General features: G+C 43.3%; 2 long non-coding RNA genes and 1 pseudogene across 4 annotated transcripts; 2 read left to right on the forward strand and 1 right to left on the reverse strand.

The window, feature by feature from the left end:
* Nucleotides 1-4,826: 4,826 nt before the first annotated feature.
* Nucleotides 4,827-6,580, forward strand: LOC148689326 (uncharacterized). Its single transcript, XR_015958814.1, has 3 exons — nt 4,827-4,874; nt 5,406-5,472; nt 6,296-6,580. It is a non-coding gene; the product is annotated as an uncharacterized LOC148689326 (long non-coding RNA).
* Nucleotides 6,581-11,550: 4,970 nt separating this feature from the next.
* Nucleotides 11,551-13,561, forward strand: LOC148689327 (uncharacterized). Of its 2 annotated transcripts, none has more exons than XR_015958841.1 (4): nt 11,551-11,854; nt 11,949-12,058; nt 12,575-12,656; nt 13,480-13,561. It is a non-coding gene; the product is annotated as an uncharacterized LOC148689327 (long non-coding RNA). The 2 variants fall into 2 exon arrangements; XR_015958842.1 differs by having other exon boundaries at nt 12,590-12,656; nt 13,480-13,555.
* Nucleotides 13,562-16,671: 3,110 nt separating this feature from the next.
* Nucleotides 16,672-18,506, reverse strand: LOC148689328 (APO protein 4, mitochondrial pseudogene; annotated as a pseudogene). Its single transcript, XR_015958121.1, has 4 exons — nt 18,426-18,506; nt 17,704-18,325; nt 16,773-17,478; nt 16,672-16,678 (listed from the first exon to the last, which is right to left on the reverse strand). The product of XR_015958121.1 is annotated as an APO protein 4, mitochondrial pseudogene (transcript).
* Between the last annotated feature and the right edge of the window lie 107 nt (nt 18,507-18,613).

The raw sequence follows: 18,613 nt of genomic DNA on the forward strand, positions 1-18,613 counted from the left end.
GAGGTCGAGGCTATGCACAAAATCAAGGTCAGTCTCAGGAGTGGAGATCTACTCGAGGAAAGGCGCATATCCAGTGTCACAACTGTAAGCAATATGGACATTATGCCAATGAATGTTCACATAAAAATGGTGAGCATGTCAACATGGCAGAATCAAGTACTGATGAAGAACTTACAGTCTTACTAGCACACCATGATTCCAGTAGCCAACAAGATGCTTGGTATTTGGACTCTGGTGCAAGCAATCACATGTGTGGAAAGAAGGAGTTTTTTGCCGAACTCAAAAAAGGGGCCTATGGATCTGTAAGTCTTGGTGACTCCTCAAAATTGCCAGTTGAAGGCAAAGGGAAGATCAAGATCATCCAGAAGGATGGAAGAGAAGAATACATCTCCGATACCTACTACATACCAGGTATGAAGAGCAACATTCTGAGCATTGGTCAACTGCTCCAGAAAGGGTACATTATACATATGGAGAACATGCTTCTCACTCTCAGGAATGCAAGGAGAAAGCTTATTGCACGTGTTCGAATGTCAAAGAACCGGATGTTTCCGTTGAATTTGAACACAAAGATTGGAAGCTGCAACATCGGTGTAATGGAAGATGAGTCATGGAAATGGCATCTTCGATTTGGCCATCTTAATTTCAATGGCCTAAAGTTGCTGTCAAGTGGAGGAATGGTTCGTGGTCTACCCCAGATTGAAGCCACACGCCAAGTATGTGAAGGTTGTGTGCTTGGCAAGCAAGCACGACTATCGTTCCCTGTTGGTGATACATGGAGAGCAAAGGCACCACTGCAGTTGGTGCACACAGATATATGTGGTCCATTGGATCCCATGTCTTATGGAGGTAATAGGTATTTTATTACCTTCATTGATGATTTCAGTAGAAAAACTTGGGTCTATTTTCTCAAGGAGAAGTCAGCTGCCCTAAAAATTTCCAAGGAGTTCAAGGCACTCACAGAGGCAGAAAGTAACCACAAGCTTGTGGCTGTGAGATCAGATAGAGGTGGAGAGTACACCTCCAATGCTTTCCAAGCATACTGCAAGGAGCAAGGAATTAGGCATCAACTTACTGCTGCCTATACCCCACAGCAAAATGGGATAGCCGAAAGAAAGAATCGAACCATCCTTGACATGACAAGGTCCATGCTTAAGGAGAAGAATTTGCCAAAAGAGTTATGGGCAGAAGCTGTAGCTTGTTCGATTTATTTGTTGAATCGATGTCCAACAAAGAGTGTCAAGAGGATGACACCACAAGAGGCTTGGAGTGGATACAAGCCGAATGTTACACACCTAAGAATTTTTGGGTGTGTTGCATATGCTCAAGTTCCAGAAGCCAAGAGGAGGAAACTTGATGATAGAGGTGAGAAGTGTGTGTTTGTGGGCTATAGTGAAGAGTCCAAGGCATACAAGCTTTACAACCCACTAACTGGCAAACTAGTGGTTAGTAGAGATGTCATCTTCAGTGAGGAAGAGACATGGACGTGGAACAACAAAGAAGTCAGTAAAGAGAAGATCGTCTCCACTGATTTTGAAGAACCAGAAGTTGTACCACCGATTGAGCAACAGCCTGCTCAAACAATCACAACAACTCCAGTGCACAGAATTGCAAGGAGTGGTCCTACATCTAGTGAGGAAAGCAGCTCCTCAACTCCAGTGAGGTTAAGGAGTCTCACAGAGATTTATGGACAAGAAGAAGAAGAAGAAACCAACCTTTTCTGCTTGTATGCAGACCACGAGCCTTTCTCATTCAATGAAGCTGTGGAAGAAGATTGTTGGAAGAAAGCCATGGAAGAAGAGATCCATGCCATCGAGAAGAATGACACTTGGGAGCTGACAAAGCTCCCACCAAATCAGAAGGCTATTGGTGTCAAGTGGGTTTACAAGATCAAACGCACTGCAGATGGGAGTGTGGATCGATACAAATCAAGGCTTGTAGCAAAGGGCTACAAACAGAAGTATGGAGTGGACTATGATGAAGTCTATGCTCCAGTTGCGAGACTTGACACGGTAAGATTGCTAATCTCTCTTGCCGCACATCATAAATGGAAAATTTATCAACTAGATGTCAAGTCAGCCTTCCTTAATGGAGTACTTGAGGAAGAAGTGTACGTGGAACAACCGGAAGGCTTCCAAGTACAAGGAGAAGAAGATAAGGTGTATCGTTTGAAGAAGGCTTTGTACGGCCTCAAGCAAGCACCACGAGCTTGGAACTCAAGGATCGACAACTACCTTCACCAAAATGGATTTCAGAAATGTCCATACGAGCATTCAGTTTACATGAAGAATGGTGAAAAATGGGAGTTCTTAATTATTTGTCTCTATGTAGATGATTTATTGTTTACAGGAAACAATGAGGCAATGTTCCATGAGTTCAAGCAATCCATGTTCAGTGAATTCGAGATGACTGACAATGGATTAATGTCATACTTTCTTGGCATAGAAGTGAAGCAAGAAAGTGATGGTATCTACATCTCTCAACAAAGGTACATGAGAGACATATTGAAGAAGTTCAATATGGACAAGTGCAACACTGTCAATACCCCAGTCGCAACTGGATTGAAGCTGTCCAAAGGAGGAGAGGGTGAGTTTGTAAACTCAACAGTGTACAAAAGCCTCGTTGGAAGCCTAAGGTACCTTACAATCACAAGACCTGATATAGTTTATGGTGTTGGACTCGTGAGTCGATACATGGAAACACTAAGGGAGTCTCATTGGCTGGCCGCCAAGAGAATTTTGAGGTACATAAGAGGTACTCTAAACTATGGTCTATTTTATAATTTTGGTGAAGATGCAAAATTATTTGGTTATTCAGATAGTGATTGGGGAGGTAACCAAGATGAAAGGAAAAGCACAACTGGCTATGTGTTTTTTCTAGGATCAACAGCTTTCTCATGGACTTCAAAGAAGCAATCAATTGTTGCTTTGTCATCATGTGAAACCGAGTATGTTGCTGTAGCCTCAACCGTGTGTGAGGCAATTTGGTTAAGAAATCTGTTGAAGTCAGTGTGTCATCCACAAGTGGAATCGACTGTGATTCATGTAGATAACGTGTCTGCAATCAAACTTGCAAAGAATCCTGTTCAACATGGAAGGAACAAGCACATTGATACCAGGTTCCATTTTCTAAGGGACCATGTGAAGCAAAAGACAATTGAACTTGTCTACTGTCACACCAAGGAACAAGTGGCAGACATCTTCACAAAGCCATTGCCAATTGAAACATTCCGGCTACTGCGTGAAATGCTAGGAATGAAGGGGTTTTGATTTGAGGAGGTGTGTTGGAAATTCAAATCAAAACAGGTTGCTGCTAGCTATTGTTGAAAATCAATGTCAAAGTTAGGCATGGAAAGTTAGGCAATGTTAGGTATGGTTGAATAAAAATTATTAGGTGCAATTAATGTGTTTTGTGTGGTAATAAATAATCTTAGTTTAATCATTTGGTTTGCTATAAATACCCAAGTTCTCAAGCATTGTAAATCATCCCATCCAAATCCCACTTCCAATTGTGAAGAAGCTTGTAAGCTTTCTTATTCCAATAGTTTGTAAACCTTTTTCATATATCAAAGTCCAAGTGTTTTGCCAAAGCTTGTTGCTTCCCTCCTTTCTCTATTTCTTTCTTTGTCCAATTTTATTTGAGAGTGCAAAGTGCAAGAGGTGTGATAGAGTTTGTAAACTTATCACCCACATATTTTGGTATTGAGTTAGTAAACTGTAGAATACCAACAATTGTCTCCACCAAGGACAGATCATTCGGCTCGGTACACTTCGCCGCCATTGAATCTGCCTTTCCTAGAGAAAGTAAAGGTTTTGCACATCTTGTTCCCCGGAGGAGTTGTTGCTGATGTCGCGGCCCTCGTGGGATGAACTTCTTACGACGGCGGAATTCCGCCGGAGCTGGGGTCGGTGAGCTCGCTGCAAATCCTCGAGATGGGCAGCTACAACCTCGTGGGCCCCACCCCTACCACTCTCAGCCTTTTGAAACACTTGCACACTCTATTTTTGCAGGTGAACCGGTTGCAAAATCGGAGATTGAAACAACGTTTGAGGGTTAGGGTTCTTCAAGCTGGGGATTGGACGAGAGAGGTTTTCGGAGAAAGGTGCAAATGGTGATTGAGTAGGAGGAAATAACTCATTTATATACGAGGGTAATTAGGTCATTTTCAATGTTAGAAAAATCTTATTTTTATTATATTGTTGTGCATGTTCTGTACATATCCCGCAAATCATATTTTGGTCCCAAAATTAAGAAAATGAGTAATCTCTGTTAATATCTCAGTATTATATCACATCAAATACAATATCCTTTTCGTTTCAAAAAAAAATATATATATATAATATCATTTTTAGCCATTTATGTGACATCCCGTCCCGGAAATACCGAAATGTACGTATGAAATTACAATTTTACCCCTAGTGTGCTTTCGTCACGTTTTGGTTGTTGTGTTGTGGCATGTGTTTGGAACCTCACACACTTCCACACACACACAGACACTATCCTTCTCTCTCTCCCTCTGTCTTCTCTCTCTCCCGAGTCCTCTATCCTTCTTCTTCTTCCTAAAAACGTACGGACCAACACACATACCCCTCAAACCGTGACAGATCGAGGAAACTAAGGACACCATTCAACTCGTGAGGTCGAGGCGAGCACAACCATACCATTTTCAGGTAGGAACCTCAACGTTTTCACGTCGAATTCACAAGCCCCGATTTATGTACTGTTCATGCAAAATTTATACGTTGAGTTTTTGGGAATTCTAAGCTCGTAGGTAGCTTGGTGGTGTCCCAAGGAGCCTCGGAGTGCTTCGTTGGACGAAATTAGACGTCGGGATCGTCCTACTCGAAGTTGGCCGGTTTTGGTTGTTTGCACAGGTAAGATTTCGTAACTTTTAGCCTTTAAAAGTGGTCCAACGTGATTCTACTAGTTTAGGGCTTTCTTTTGGTCCAAGAATCATAGAAAACGGTTGAGAAACGAAGGAGAATAGTTAGTTTAAAGTTTTTCCCAGTTTCCGGCGACCGGAGTCCGGCGAGGGTAGGCCGGAGAAGAAAGGGGAATATTCCGTCAAGTTTGACGGAATATTCCTAACGGCAGTGACGGTATCCGGTTAGATTTGACGGAATATTCCGTCAGTTTAACGGAATATTCCTGACGGCGTCTGTTGACACCGTCAGTGTGCCTGGCACGTGGCCGCGCGTGGGGGGCGCGTAGGTCCGTGCCTGTACTGGCGCGTGAGGGCGCGTGCGGGGTCCAAAAATTTTTCTAAAATTATGGTTGTGACCCTGAGGTTGTGTAGAGCACGTGGGTATATTCATTTGTCCATTTTGAGCAATGTATGAGAAGTTATTACGAGAAACGGGTTATGTGCTTTAAAGTTAACGTTTTTATAGTTGTTTCGCATTTAGGTGACACGTACCCAGAGGACGAGCGTGCACACGCGAGGCAGGGGGGCTACGACCCTTCTACATACCAGTGAGTGGGCTTTTGTTTTCCGTATATACCTATATACATTTATATTCCCAGAAATTGATTTAAAAAGGGTTATTTGCCTTATGCCATGCATATTATTATTATCGTTTATGCATCATCACATTTATTAGTAGTGGCATGCTTATACATATTTATATGTGGGTGCTGTGGAGGCATAGGTAAGTGCCAGGTAAGCGTTAATTAACGATTGCATTAATTAGTGGTTAAAGATGCTTAGAGAGCTCATAACCTGCACCCCCGGTGTTAGTGCTCCCGCCCAGAGTAGGGCACAGTCCTTCGCGTGTTGTTCACCTCCCGCACCATACGCTCAGCTTGGATCCAAGCTAGGTGCATAGGCCTGTCGTACAGACCACAATAGGTGGTTCCGACTCGTAGGTGACCCGCGATTATTCGCACAGCCTTCACGTGATCGTAGCACTAGAGCGTATATATATGTTACACCCAGGCTTGTCGTACAGACCACTTTAGGTGGTTCCGACTCGTGGGCAGGTTTAGATATTGAGATTGAGATTTGAGCTCTAGATGCAGCCGTACAGGTCACGTTAGGTGACTCCGGCTGCCAGATTACATGATATTGATATGGTTATACCTGGGCACTTGCATATCACTTTGAGATTGTGGCATGGCATATTTTGAGCATGATTGGTATACCCTTGAGCATGTTTTGCATGTTTACACATACGTATATATATTTATTTTCTGGGAAGTATACAGGTTTTACGGCGAGGGGTTAGAAAGTATTTTGTAAATGGTTTTAGAAAGAATTGTTTTTGCCCACTCACGCTTTTGTTTTGCGCCCCTCCAGGTTCTAGTTGCTTAGCCGTTGCGGTGGTTTCCCTTGTGAGCTTTTCGGCGTTCTGACAGACACTCCACATCGTAGGGTCGCCTTCGGGCGTACTATTGTTGTCGTTTCATTTGGACTGCTTTAGACCTGCTCTGAATTTGTATCGCACTAACTAGCACTCATTTTAGTACTTGTATGCTAGTTTTTAATTTATTCGTACTTTTATATTACTACTTATTAGCTTCCGCACGTGCACATGGCTACGTCACCTTTGTGTGACGGCCAGCACGCTCCGATCTCGGTCGGGGTGTGTCAGTTTGGTATCAGAGCCTAGGTTTGGCAGTCCTGTGTCCTTGTGAGTATTCTAATAATTTTGGTGTCTTCTGTCAGAACTATGCCGCCTCGTCGGGAACCCCGTCGCTCTTCTGAGCCTATGTTCCCCGATATTACTCAGTTGGGGGAAGCTTTTGCTACAGCCCTTCAGGCAGTGATGCGCCCTCCCCAGAGGACTCCTCTGGAGACCATGTACAATCTGAAGTTGGATAAGTTTAAGGGCAGTGAGGGACCCGAGAGCGCAGAGCGCTGGCTAGAACACATAGAGAAGACTTTCCGGGTGCTACATAATCAGGGGAACTTGCCTATGGAGAGGTGGGTCGAGACGACCGCTTGGTTTCTGGATACGGAGTCGGCAGCTTGGTGGGAGCAGGAGCTTCGTAGGTTGACTCCGGATCAGAGGATTGATTGGAACGTGTTTACGGGGTTGTTTAGGAGAAGATATGTACCCCCTGAGTACATTGACCGTAAGAAGCAGGAGTTTTCCGAACTGAAACAGCGGAAGATGTCAGCGAATGAGTACTACCGTAAGTTTACGGACTTGTCCCGTTATCACCCTGATGTCGCTGGTAATCCGGCGGAGATGCTCCGTCTTTTCCGTCTGGGCACCAGGAAGAAGTGGCGTTCTATGGCGTCTACGGTCCACAGCGAGACTTATCGGGACTTCTATGAGATACTACTGAGGATCGAGGACTCCGAGAATATGTCGAGCGATACTGATGAAGAGAAGGACGGCAACCAGAAGAAAGATGACAAAGGCAAAGGTCAGGCATCGCTCGGGGCCCGTCAGACTCAGAGCTTCAAGAGAGGTGGAGCTAGTTCTAGTTCTTCGAGTGGTGGCTTCAGTGCCACTGGGCAGGGTCGTGGAGGTAGATTTCCTGGTGGCGCTAGAGGCCAGAGGCAGGGCGATGGTGGGCGAGGCAGAGCCCCTATTTGCCGCAGGTGTAACAACCGACATTTCGGTGAGTGTAGACGTGGTAGCAACGGTTGTTTCACATGTGGACAGGTGGGACATAGAGCGGCAAATTGTCCCCAGGGTCAGCAGCAGCAGAAACCGCAGCAGACCTTTATGCCACCACCTGCACCGCTCCAGCAGATTCAGGGTTCTAGTAGTTACGGCCAGACGGGTCGAGGTGGTGCTTACCACTATCAGGGTGATGCTGTCCCTTATGCTCCGGGGCAGTATCAGTACCCTCAGGATCCCTATTCCCAGAGTGGTTATCCCCAGTATTCGGGCGGCTATATGCCGTATCCTCCAGCCCCAGCGGGTGGTTCACAGTGGTATCAGGGAGGACAGTATCAGCAGGGGGAGATTGCCACTAGCAGTGCAGGATCTTCGAGACAGTCAGGCCAGCCCAGTCAGGGGCGTGGTGCTCAGGGACGCGGTGTTCAGGCGAGCCGAGGCCGAGGTGGGCGTCAGCAGGGACAGGGGCGTCTTCACAATATTTCTCTGCAGGACGCTCAGAACAACCCAGACTTGATTATGGGTACGTTGAACATTCTTGGTTGTTTTGCTAGAGTCTTAATTGATTGTGGAGCTACACATTCCGTAATTTCTCATACATTTGCTCAAGCGACGCAACCTCGCCCCACACCCCTAGGGTATGATTTAGAGTTGGTTATGCCTAGGGGAGAGAGTTGCGTTGTAGATTGTGTGTACCCGGGGTGTCCAGTGATCGTAGAGGGTGTTGCTTTGTCAGCCGATCTTATCCCGTTAGATATTGTGGACTTTGATGTGATTCTGGGCACGGATTGGTTGCACTTCTATCGTGCCAACATTGACTGTTATGGAAAAGTGGTTACGTTTCACCGACCTGGACTACCTGTGGTTACCTTCGTGGGTGAGCAGAGTGGGGTGAAATATGGCGTTATTTCGGCGCTACGAGCGAAAAAGTTGTTAACTAAGGGTTGTCAGGGGTATCTGGCTCATGTGGTGCTGGATGAGGTTGTTACTAGCAGAATAGAGGATGTGAGAGTGGTCAGACACTTCCCTGATGTATTTCCTGAGGATTTACCTGGGTTACCCCCAGATCGAGACGTAGAGTTCACCATTGAGTTGATTCCAGGTACCAATCCTATTTCTTTAACTCCTTATCGTATGGCTCCTGCGGAGTTAAGGGAATTGAAAGTTCAGCTGCAAGAGTTAGTAGATAAGGGATTTATCCAGCCTAGTACTTCGCCTTGGGGTGCTCCAGTGTTGTTTGTGAGGAAGAAGGATGGAACTTTGAGGCTGTGCATCGACTACAGGCAACTCAATCGGGTGACGATTAAAAACCGTTATCCCTTGCCTCGTATCGATGATTTGTTTGATCAGCTGAGAGGTGCTTGCGTGTTCTCTAAGATAGACTTGAGGTCTGGTTACTATCAGCTGAAGATCAGTAGGGATGATGTCCCTAAGACGGCGTTCAGGACTCGTTACGGTCATTACGAGTTTCTGGTTATGCCATTTGGGTTGACGAATGCACCAGCCGCCTTTATGGATTTGATGAACCGAGTATTCCAGCCTTACTTGGATAGATTCGTCATTGTCTTCATTGACGATATTCTGGTGTATTCTAAGTCGAAAGCGGAGCATGTTCGACATCTTACTTTGGTGTTGAAAAGGTTGAGGGAACACCAGTTATATGCTAAGTTTAGCAAGTGCCAGTTCTGGTTAGACCAAGTTGCGTTCTTGGGGCACGTCATTTCTGCTCAGGGTATTTTGGTTGACCCTCAGAAGGTTGCAGCGGTAGAGAGTTGGGAGCAACCGCGAACCGTCACCGAAGTGAGAAGTTTCCTTGGTTTGGCAGGGTATTATCGGAGGTTCGTTAAGGATTTTTCGGTGATTGCCTTGCCGTTGACGAGGTTAACGAGGAAGGATGTCAAATTTGAGTGGGATGATAAGTGTGAGCAGAGTTTCCAACGGTTGAAGCATTGTCTCACTCATGCACCTGTTTTGGCACTCCCAGACGATAGTGGTGATTTCGAGGTTTACAGCGATGCTTCCTTGAATGGTTTGGGATGTGTATTGATGCAGCATGGTAGGGTGATTGCTTATGCTTCGCGGCAGTTGAAACCTCATGAGAGGAATTACCCTACACATGATTTGGAGTTGGCTGCTATCATTTTTGCGTTAAAGTTGTGGAGGCACTATCTTTACGGAGAAAAGTGCAGGATCTTTACGGATCACAAGAGTCTCCAGTATCTCTTTACTCAGAAGGAACTCAATCTTCGTCAGCGGAGGTGGTTGGAGTTGCTCAGCGATTACGATTGCACGATTGATTATCATCCTGGTCGTGCGAACGTAGTGGCTGATGCACTTAGCAGGAAGTCACAGGGCCGTATTAATGCGTTGTACGCTAGTCGTGCTCCTCTTTTGGTGGACTTGCGTACTACGGGGGTAAGGTTAGAAGCCGAAGATCGAGATGTGGCATTACTTGCTAATTTCCAAGTTAGGCCGATACTTGTTGATCGGGTGCTTGAAGCCCAAGTAACTGATCAGGAGACTCAAGAACTTATTCAAGCTCGAGAGCAAGGGAGGAGGCGAGACCTCAGAGTTCGGGATTCGGATGGCATGTTGATGCTAGAAGGTAGAATGTTCGTGCCTAAGAGTGTGGAGTTGAAGAAAGAAATTCTCGATGAAGCACATATCTCGGCTTATGCCATGCACCCAGGAGCTACTAAAATGTATCATACCATTCGACCGTTTTATTATTGGCCGGGTATGAAGAGGGAGATAGCCGAGTATGTGAGCAGGTGTGCTGTTTGTCAGCAAGTTAAAGCAGAAAGGAAGAAGCCGTTTGGGTTGTTGCAGCCGCTTCCCGTTCCAGAGTGGAAATGGGAAAATATCACCATGGATTTTGTGTACAAGCTCCCGCGTACACATAATGGCTTTGACGGCATTTGGGTGATCGTCGATCGACTCACTAAGTCGGCTCATTTTATTCCTGTGAGAGAGAAGTATTCTCTGAGCCGTTTAGCGGAGTTGTTCATTTCGAAGGTTGTAAAGTACCACGGTGTCCCAGTGAGTATTGTCTCGGATCGTGATCCACGATTCACATCGAATTTTTGGGTAGCTTTCCAGGAAGCTTTGGGCACGAGATTACTTTATAGTACGGCATATCATCCACAGACCGACGGGCAGTCAGAGAGAACTATTCAGACCTTGGAGGATATGCTGCGAGCTTCGGTGTTGCAGTTTGGTGACGCTTGGCACCAAAGATTGGATTTGATGGAATTTGCCTACAACAACAGTTTTCATTCGAGCATTGGCATGGCGCCATTTGAGGCCTTGTATGGCAGAGCTTGTCGCACACCGTTGTGTTGGTCAGAGGTTGGCGAAAGAGTTTTAGTGGGTCCAGAGATTGTCGAGGAGACTACTCAGAATGTTCAGGTGATTAAGTCTAACCTGAAAGCAGCTCAGGACAGGCAGAAGAGTCTAGCGGATCGGCGTGCTACGGACAGAACATATGAGGTCGGAGATTGGGTATTTCTGAAGCTTTCACCGTGGAGAGGTGTTGTGCGGTTCGGAAAGAAAGGGAAGTTGAGTCCCAGGTACATCGGACCATACGTGGTCACATAACGAGTTGGCGAGGTAGCTTACAGGTTGGAGTTGCCCCCGGAGTTGGCTAGAGTGCATAATGTTTTTCACGTGTCTATGCTCCGACACTATGTTGCTGATCCATCTCATGTGATACCTCCTCAACCGCTTGAGATTAACCCAGATTTGACGTACGATGAGGAACCGGTGACGATCATTGATTGGAAAGAGAAGGTTTTGAGGAACAAGACAGTGAATTTGGTGAAGGTTTTGTGGAGGAACCATTCAGCCGAAGAAGCTACGTGGGAGACAGAGAATCGGATGAGGGATTTGTATCCCCGGTTGTTCTTTGACCACTAGGGGTTGTTATTTGGTTGTTTTGAATTTCGGGACGAAATTCTTTTAAGGTGGGAAGGTTGTGACATCCCGTCCCGGAAATACCGAAATGTACGTATGAAATTACAATTTTACCCCTAGTGTGCTTTCGTCACGTTTTGGTTGTTGTGTTGTGGCATGTGTTTGGAACCTCACACACTTCCACACACACACAGACACTATCCTTCTCTCTCTCCCTCTGTCTTCTCTCTCTCCCGAGTCCTCTATCCTTCTTCTTCTTCCTAAAAACGTACGGACCAACACACATACCCCTCAAACCGTGACAGATCGAGGAAACTAAGGACACCATTCAACTCGTGAGGTCGAGGCGAGCACAACCATACCATTTTCAGGTAGGAACCTCAACGTTTTCACGTCGAATTCACAAGCCCCGATTTATGTACTGTTCATGCAAAATTTATACGTTGAGTTTTTGGGAATTCTAAGCTCGTAGGTAGCTTGGTGGTGTCCCAAGGAGCCTCGGAGTGCTTCGTTGGACGAAATTGGACGTCGGGATCGTCCTACTCGAAGTTGGCCGGTTTTGGTTGTTTGCACAGGTAAGATTTCGTAACTTTTAGCCTTTAAAAGTGGTCCAACGTGATTCTACTAGTTTAGGGCTTTCTTTTGGTCCAAGAATCATAGAAAACGGTTGAGAAACGAAGGAGAATAGTTAGTTTAAAGTTTTTCCCAGTTTCCGGCGACCGGAGTCCGGCGAGGGTAGGCCGGAGAAGAAAGGGGAATATTCCGTCAAGTTTGACGGAATATTCCTAACGGCAGTGACGGTATCCGGTTAGATTTGACGGAATATTCCGTCAGTTTAACGGAATATTCCTGACGGCGTCTGTTGACACCGTCAGTGTGCCTGGCACGTGGCCGCGCGTGGGGAGCGCGTAGGTCCGTGCCTGTACTGGCGCGTGAGGGCGCGTGCGGGGTCCAAAATTTTTTCTAAAATTATGGTTGTGACCCTGAGGTTGTGTAGAGCACGTGGGTATATTCATTTGTCCATTTTGAGTAATGTATGAGAAGTTATTACGAGAAACGGGTTATGTGCTTTAAAGTTAACGTTTTTATAGTTGTTTCGCATTTAGGTGACACGTACCCAGAGGACGAGCGTGCACACGCGAGGCAGGGGGGCTACGACCCTTCTACATACCAGTGAGTGGGCTTTTGTTTTCCGTATATACCTATATACATTTATATTCCCAGAAATTGATTTAAAAAGGGTTATTTGCCTTATGCCATGCATATTATTATTATCGTTTATGCATCATCACATTTATTAGTAGTGGCATGCTTATACATATTTATATGTGGGTGCTGTGGAGGCATAGGTAAGTGCCAGGTAAGCGTTAATTAACGATTGCATTAATTAGTGGTTAAAGATGCTTAGAGAGCTCATAACCTGCACCCCCAGTGTTAGTGCTCCCGCCCAGAGTAGGTCACAGTCCTTCACGTGTTGTTCACCTCCCGCACCATACGCTCAGCTTGGATCCAAGCTAGGTGCATAGGCCTGTCGTACAGACCACAATAGGTGGTTCCGACTCGTAGGTGACCCGCGATTATTCGCACAGCCTTCACGTGATCGTAGCACTAGAGCGTATATATATGTTACACCCAGGCTTGTCGTACAGACCACTTTAGGTGGTTCCGACTCGTGGGCAGGTTTAGATATTGAGATTGAGATTTGAGCTCTAGATGCAGCCGTACAGGTCACGTTAGGTGACTCCGGCTGCCAGATTACATGATATTGATATGGTTATACCTGGGCACTTGCATATCACTTTGAGATTGTGGCATGGCATATTTTGAGCATGATTGGTATACCCTTGAGCATGTTTTGCATGTTTACACATACGTATATATATTTATTTTCTGGGAAGTATACAGGTTTTACGGCGAGGGGTTAGAAAGTATTTTGTAAATGGTTTTAGAAAGAATTGTTTTTGCCCACTCACGCTTTTGTTTTGCGCCCCTCCAGGTTCTAGTTGCTTAGCCGTTGCGGTGGTTTCCCTTGTGAGCTTTTCGGCGTTCTGACAGACACTCCACATCGTAGGGTCGCCTTTGGGCGTACTATTGTTGTCGTTTCATTTGGACTGCTTTAGACCTGCTCTGAATTTGTATCGCACTAACTAGCACTCATTTTAGTACTTGTATGCTAGTTTTTAATTTATTCGTACTTTTATATTACTACTTATTAGCTTCCGCACGTGCACATGGCTACGTCACCTTTGTGTGACGGCCAGCACGCTCCGATCTCGGTCGGGGTGTGTCAATTTAACATACTCATAACAATTTGTATAAATGTTTACTAAACACTCAAGCACTATTTTTTTTTTTTTTTGTTATAAGCACTTTTACAAAAAACGTTTATCAAACACTTAACAACTTTATTTTGCAGCTATTATTCTCACATAACAGCAGAATCAGTTTTTTTGTTTAATTAAAAGGCACAACAATACCAAACTAGCTCTTAGTTTGATTCCACTTTACACAATCATCATCATTATCAATGGCGAAGCCATAACTTATTTGATGGGTGGGCTAAGCTAAAATTATTACTACAAAATCAAATGCTCAATCTTTTTGTTGCCTACACAAAGTTATACAATAGTAAACCTGAAAGTAATAATTTGAAGTAAGAAATTTATAATCTGTTTTTTAAGCTTATAGCCCTCAAAACTTTCAAAGGATTAAAATAAGGAACCATATGTAGTATGAAAGTTTTAATTTATTACTAGTAAATTTTAGTATTTATTAAAGTGATGAGTTTTTTTTAATATTTATTAACTCTTACTTTCCCTAAGACCAACTTCAATGGTGGACTAAAAGCCAAATTACCCCCCAAAATTTCCCCCCAAACCCACTCCAACCCGAGGGGAAATTTTGGGCTAAATGCTAAATGCTAAACCAATGCCAAATTCCCCCCAAAATTTAGCCCAGAAATTGGAGTGGACTCCACCCAATATTGATCGGAATTTAATTTTTTTTAGATTAAAATGTTCATAAAATTAATTTACGATAGTCTACATTTAAAAAAAAAAAATTTAATTTAACAAAAAAAAAAAAACATAAGTTCATTCTTTAATAATTCCGAGCTAAAATTTTAGGCTAGAACGATTGGAGCAGAAAAATGTTTCTGGGCTAAAAGCTAAATTTTTCGGGCTAAAAAATTTAGCTTTTAGCCCAACCATTGGAGATGGTCTAAAGCAACTCTAAGATTTAGACTTTCATTTGTTACGTGGTTTAGGACAATAAAAAATCATAAAATAACCCAAATAACTAATATTTTTAAGCTTAAAGAACTAAAACTCTCCCTATGCTATACTCAAGCCTTATACTTGGCTCTGACGGAGAGCATTATCAATCTCACCTCTATATTATGGTGATATCAAATTAAATAGATCTTAACGGTACCTATTAACAACCCAATAAATTAATTGGCCACCTCTACCTACTAGTCACCCATCAGAGAGTTACAGACATGTTCTACTAGGTTTTCCTAGATTTCTAAGTTGGTGACAGACTCATATTATACACTTCAAGTTATATTTCAACTGCTTGATATTTGTTGAATTTTTTTTTCTTCCCTTTAATAAGCAAGGCAATATTCAAATCTACATACAGGAAGAGAAATTAGAGCATGAACGCATGAGGGCGGACACATAAACCAGATCTGCATATTTTTTTGAAATAGTTTGGACATGAGAAATGAGTAGGGATTAGGACCAGCATATCCTAATAACCGAGGTCAAATGTCCCATTCTCTTCCATTGCAACGGAAAATGGACCAAGGACTTGAAAACGGAGTTTTACTACCATGTAAGTAAAGGTTCTAAAAAACATTAGGCGTTAGTTGAGAGTAGATCAAGGGTCTTATACCTGGGCGGGGGCGTAGGCAGTTTTTAAAATTTTTAATTAAATTTATTATATAACATCTAAACAAATGTCTAATTATAACCAAAACAATAAATAATAATATTGGAATACATAAATTGTAAAATAAAATGACATATAGATTATAAAGATAAACATATTAAATACATGGGGAGCAAGTATATAATGCGTGTTCATTCTTATATTTAACAAGTCTTTTGTACTTATTGAAAAAATAAAATACAGAATGAAAATTATATATTTTCTATCTAAGTGAAAGTTGTGATCTAGGCTAGGCAGGTTTAGGTGCCCTTTTTTAATTTTCAAACGCTTATGGATTAGTCGGGCGGTGACTAGCCGCCTAGTGCCTAGGCAGGGTCTAAGTGGAAATTTTTAGAACACTGCATGTAAGTGGTGTGTGTGCACGTGTGTGGTGGGGGACTAGGGGCATCATATCCTTCCTGAATCATGCTCGTGATCAAAATTTGTTCTTTTTAAATGATTCAACATACATGTAGAACGATGGAACGATGGAATAATTGGGTTTGGACATGACTAGTACCGAAATTTTGAACTTAAAAACCATTCTTTACCAGTCATTGTACGGTGATACAGGGGAGTGAGGTTCTACGAACCTGAAATCATTTATATGGTAGCAATCGTGCATTGTCGATCAAATAAAGTAAGAGAGATGGATAGACAACTGCAGCCTAAAAAATGGCATGGTGCGGATCATGGAGATTCCAGATATTTGTTCAAAGTGACGGTCTATCGCTGAGGATACCGATATGCACAAGAATAGTAATTATTCCATAGCTGAAAATCAATCGTAAACTAGTCAGTTCTGATAATCTATTGAGGAGCATAATTAATAAGCATTCAATTCCGTTAGAGATTTCAATGATTTGTTATTCCTTTCTTGCTTTCACTCTTTCTACCATGCATTCTTGTTCTATGTCCATAGCTAAAGCAAAGCTACAAATTTGCTCACCTTTTTCATGAAGTGAAGGGGGCAATACGTGCTCAGTTGATATTGCCAGCCATCTCGAACTTCGTTGTCATTCATCTGAAATTACAATCCCTCTCAATAATGAAGATCAGACAGTCTTACGGGAGCTTCTATGAGGTTCATTTTCCCATTTCAGATCAAATGTTACAACTATAAGCTATTCTACGAACATCTGTGATCTGACAATCCTGGGGAGTTTCTGCTGGGTTCAAGTTTCTACCTTGGAATCAATCGACATTTACATTTGACTATTCTAGTGGAACAACCTTTGATCTCCAAGTGTGGTACTTACACCCTGCAGTTTCATCATGCAGTGATACTTTTGGGGCCCCGGGGGGGGGGGGGGGGGGGGGGGGGGGGGGGGGGGGGTGGGTGGGTGGGGTGGGGGCGGGTGTGTGTGGGGTGGTGTGGGGGTTGTGGTGTCGTGGGGAGGTGCAATGACACCTGCTTGTGTACATAGTTCTACCATTGCAGGAGCATGCCTATAAAATCCCTTCCCTTCATTCGAAAGTACTTGAGGGTCCTGAGGCCGCCACCGCCACACTCTTTGAAGGCACAAGATCATCTACATTTGCTCTTCTCCAAAAGTGGATTCCCTGCTCACTCTCATACTTGAAAACTCCACGAAGCCTAGCCTTATGTCCAGATAGCCCAAAATGAACTTCTAAATAATGTCTACAGACTTTCGCTGGATAAACCTTCAGCAACTTCTCCATGCCATTTCTAAGAATTTCCCATGCCCTCAAAGTTCCACTGGCAACCAGAATCAGTTCATTGGGTAACAAAGACTCAACTCCGTTAACGCCAACACAATCACTTTCAAAGTTCCAATTTAAATGATTTCCTTTATAATATCATTCTCCCCTGCTTGCCAGCATAGCTCGACAGCTGCAGGAACACGTTCAAAGTCAAACCTCTGATGGTGTTTTATAACATCCTGGAACATGTGCTTGAGGTGAAATGCCTCTACTGGAACAAGCACATCTTTCAAACCACCAACTATACATTCAAACTTTATTCTTGCCACGACGTTTAAAGCCACAACAAGTCTGAATTAAGTGGCATTTCTCGCCTATATATACTTCTGGACAGAACCTGCAAAAGTAGGATAAAGATAAAAAAGTTGGCCTTTCTTTTCCACCTCAAAAATTGTTCAATAAAAGCAGTAGGGATCTAATGGAAGCTAAATTAGACTAAATCTAATTTGAAAACTATAGATTGTGCGGCTCTCAAAAATAGCAAAAAGTGGTCTGATTATTCCTAATAAGAAAAGGTTCATAAGAATCCTCCTAAAAGTAACTTGGGAGATAAGGGATTTACTTGCAGGCCAGAACGGGCACAATTTTGAGGAGAGTAGAGACACCTTGCATAACGAGTCTCTGGCACTCCATGACCTCCTGGGCCACCGGTATCATGGCCGGCATTTGGTAATCCTTGGTCCGGTTTTGGATTTTATTCTGAATCCTAGGCTTTAGCTTCCTTAGGTCCACCTTGTTTGAACTGTAATACCTCGAAAAGCTGTACACAAATTTTCCATTGAAATCGGAACTCTCCCACAGTTTCTTCCTCAGCGCCATAATTTCCTTTTGGTTCCAATTTTTACACAAAATCACGTCTTCTCCACAGTGTGAACAAAACCCCAATGAGTCAATCAGAAAACATATCAATAAGTAAAACACTTGGGAACTGAAAGCAACTACATTAACCACCAAAGCAGAACTCTTTATTGGATCCAAAACCTTTGCTTCCAAAAAAAAAAAAAACACCTTCCAACAGTTCCATCCCTTGCACCACAGTTCGAATCACCGTCCCATAGAGTAGTTTAGAATATCGTCTGTACACAATATAGACTTCAAATTTTCATTAATTATCATAAAGATAAATCCACCGGTGACCCAATTCCGTAGACAGAGGCTACTAATTCATATGAACCAATGCAAATCTGAAAGAAACTATATTTGATTATTCGATCGCTCAAACAAACATAACGATAAAGAATTCATATCCAAGAAAACAGTGAGGAGGACGAGAAGGACAAGTACCTGAAAAGCAGAGACTGAATCGAATCAAGCGATGGAGAAAATGAGAGACATCGGCGAGGGGTATATAAAATTGCATCATTTCTATTTCTGTCATTTTAATTTTTTTTTTATTAAAATACGTTGTCAATAAAATTAAAGGGTGTATTTAATTGAAAGTTTTAAGAAACTTTAATTCTTTTTATAAATTT

The sequence above is a fragment of the Pyrus communis genome, chromosome 17 (assembly GCF_041283825.1).
Source record: "Pyrus communis isolate YQ-2024b chromosome 17, ASM4128382v1, whole genome shotgun sequence".
In the NCBI taxonomy this organism is placed as follows: Eukaryota; Viridiplantae; Streptophyta; class Magnoliopsida; order Rosales; family Rosaceae; genus Pyrus; species Pyrus communis.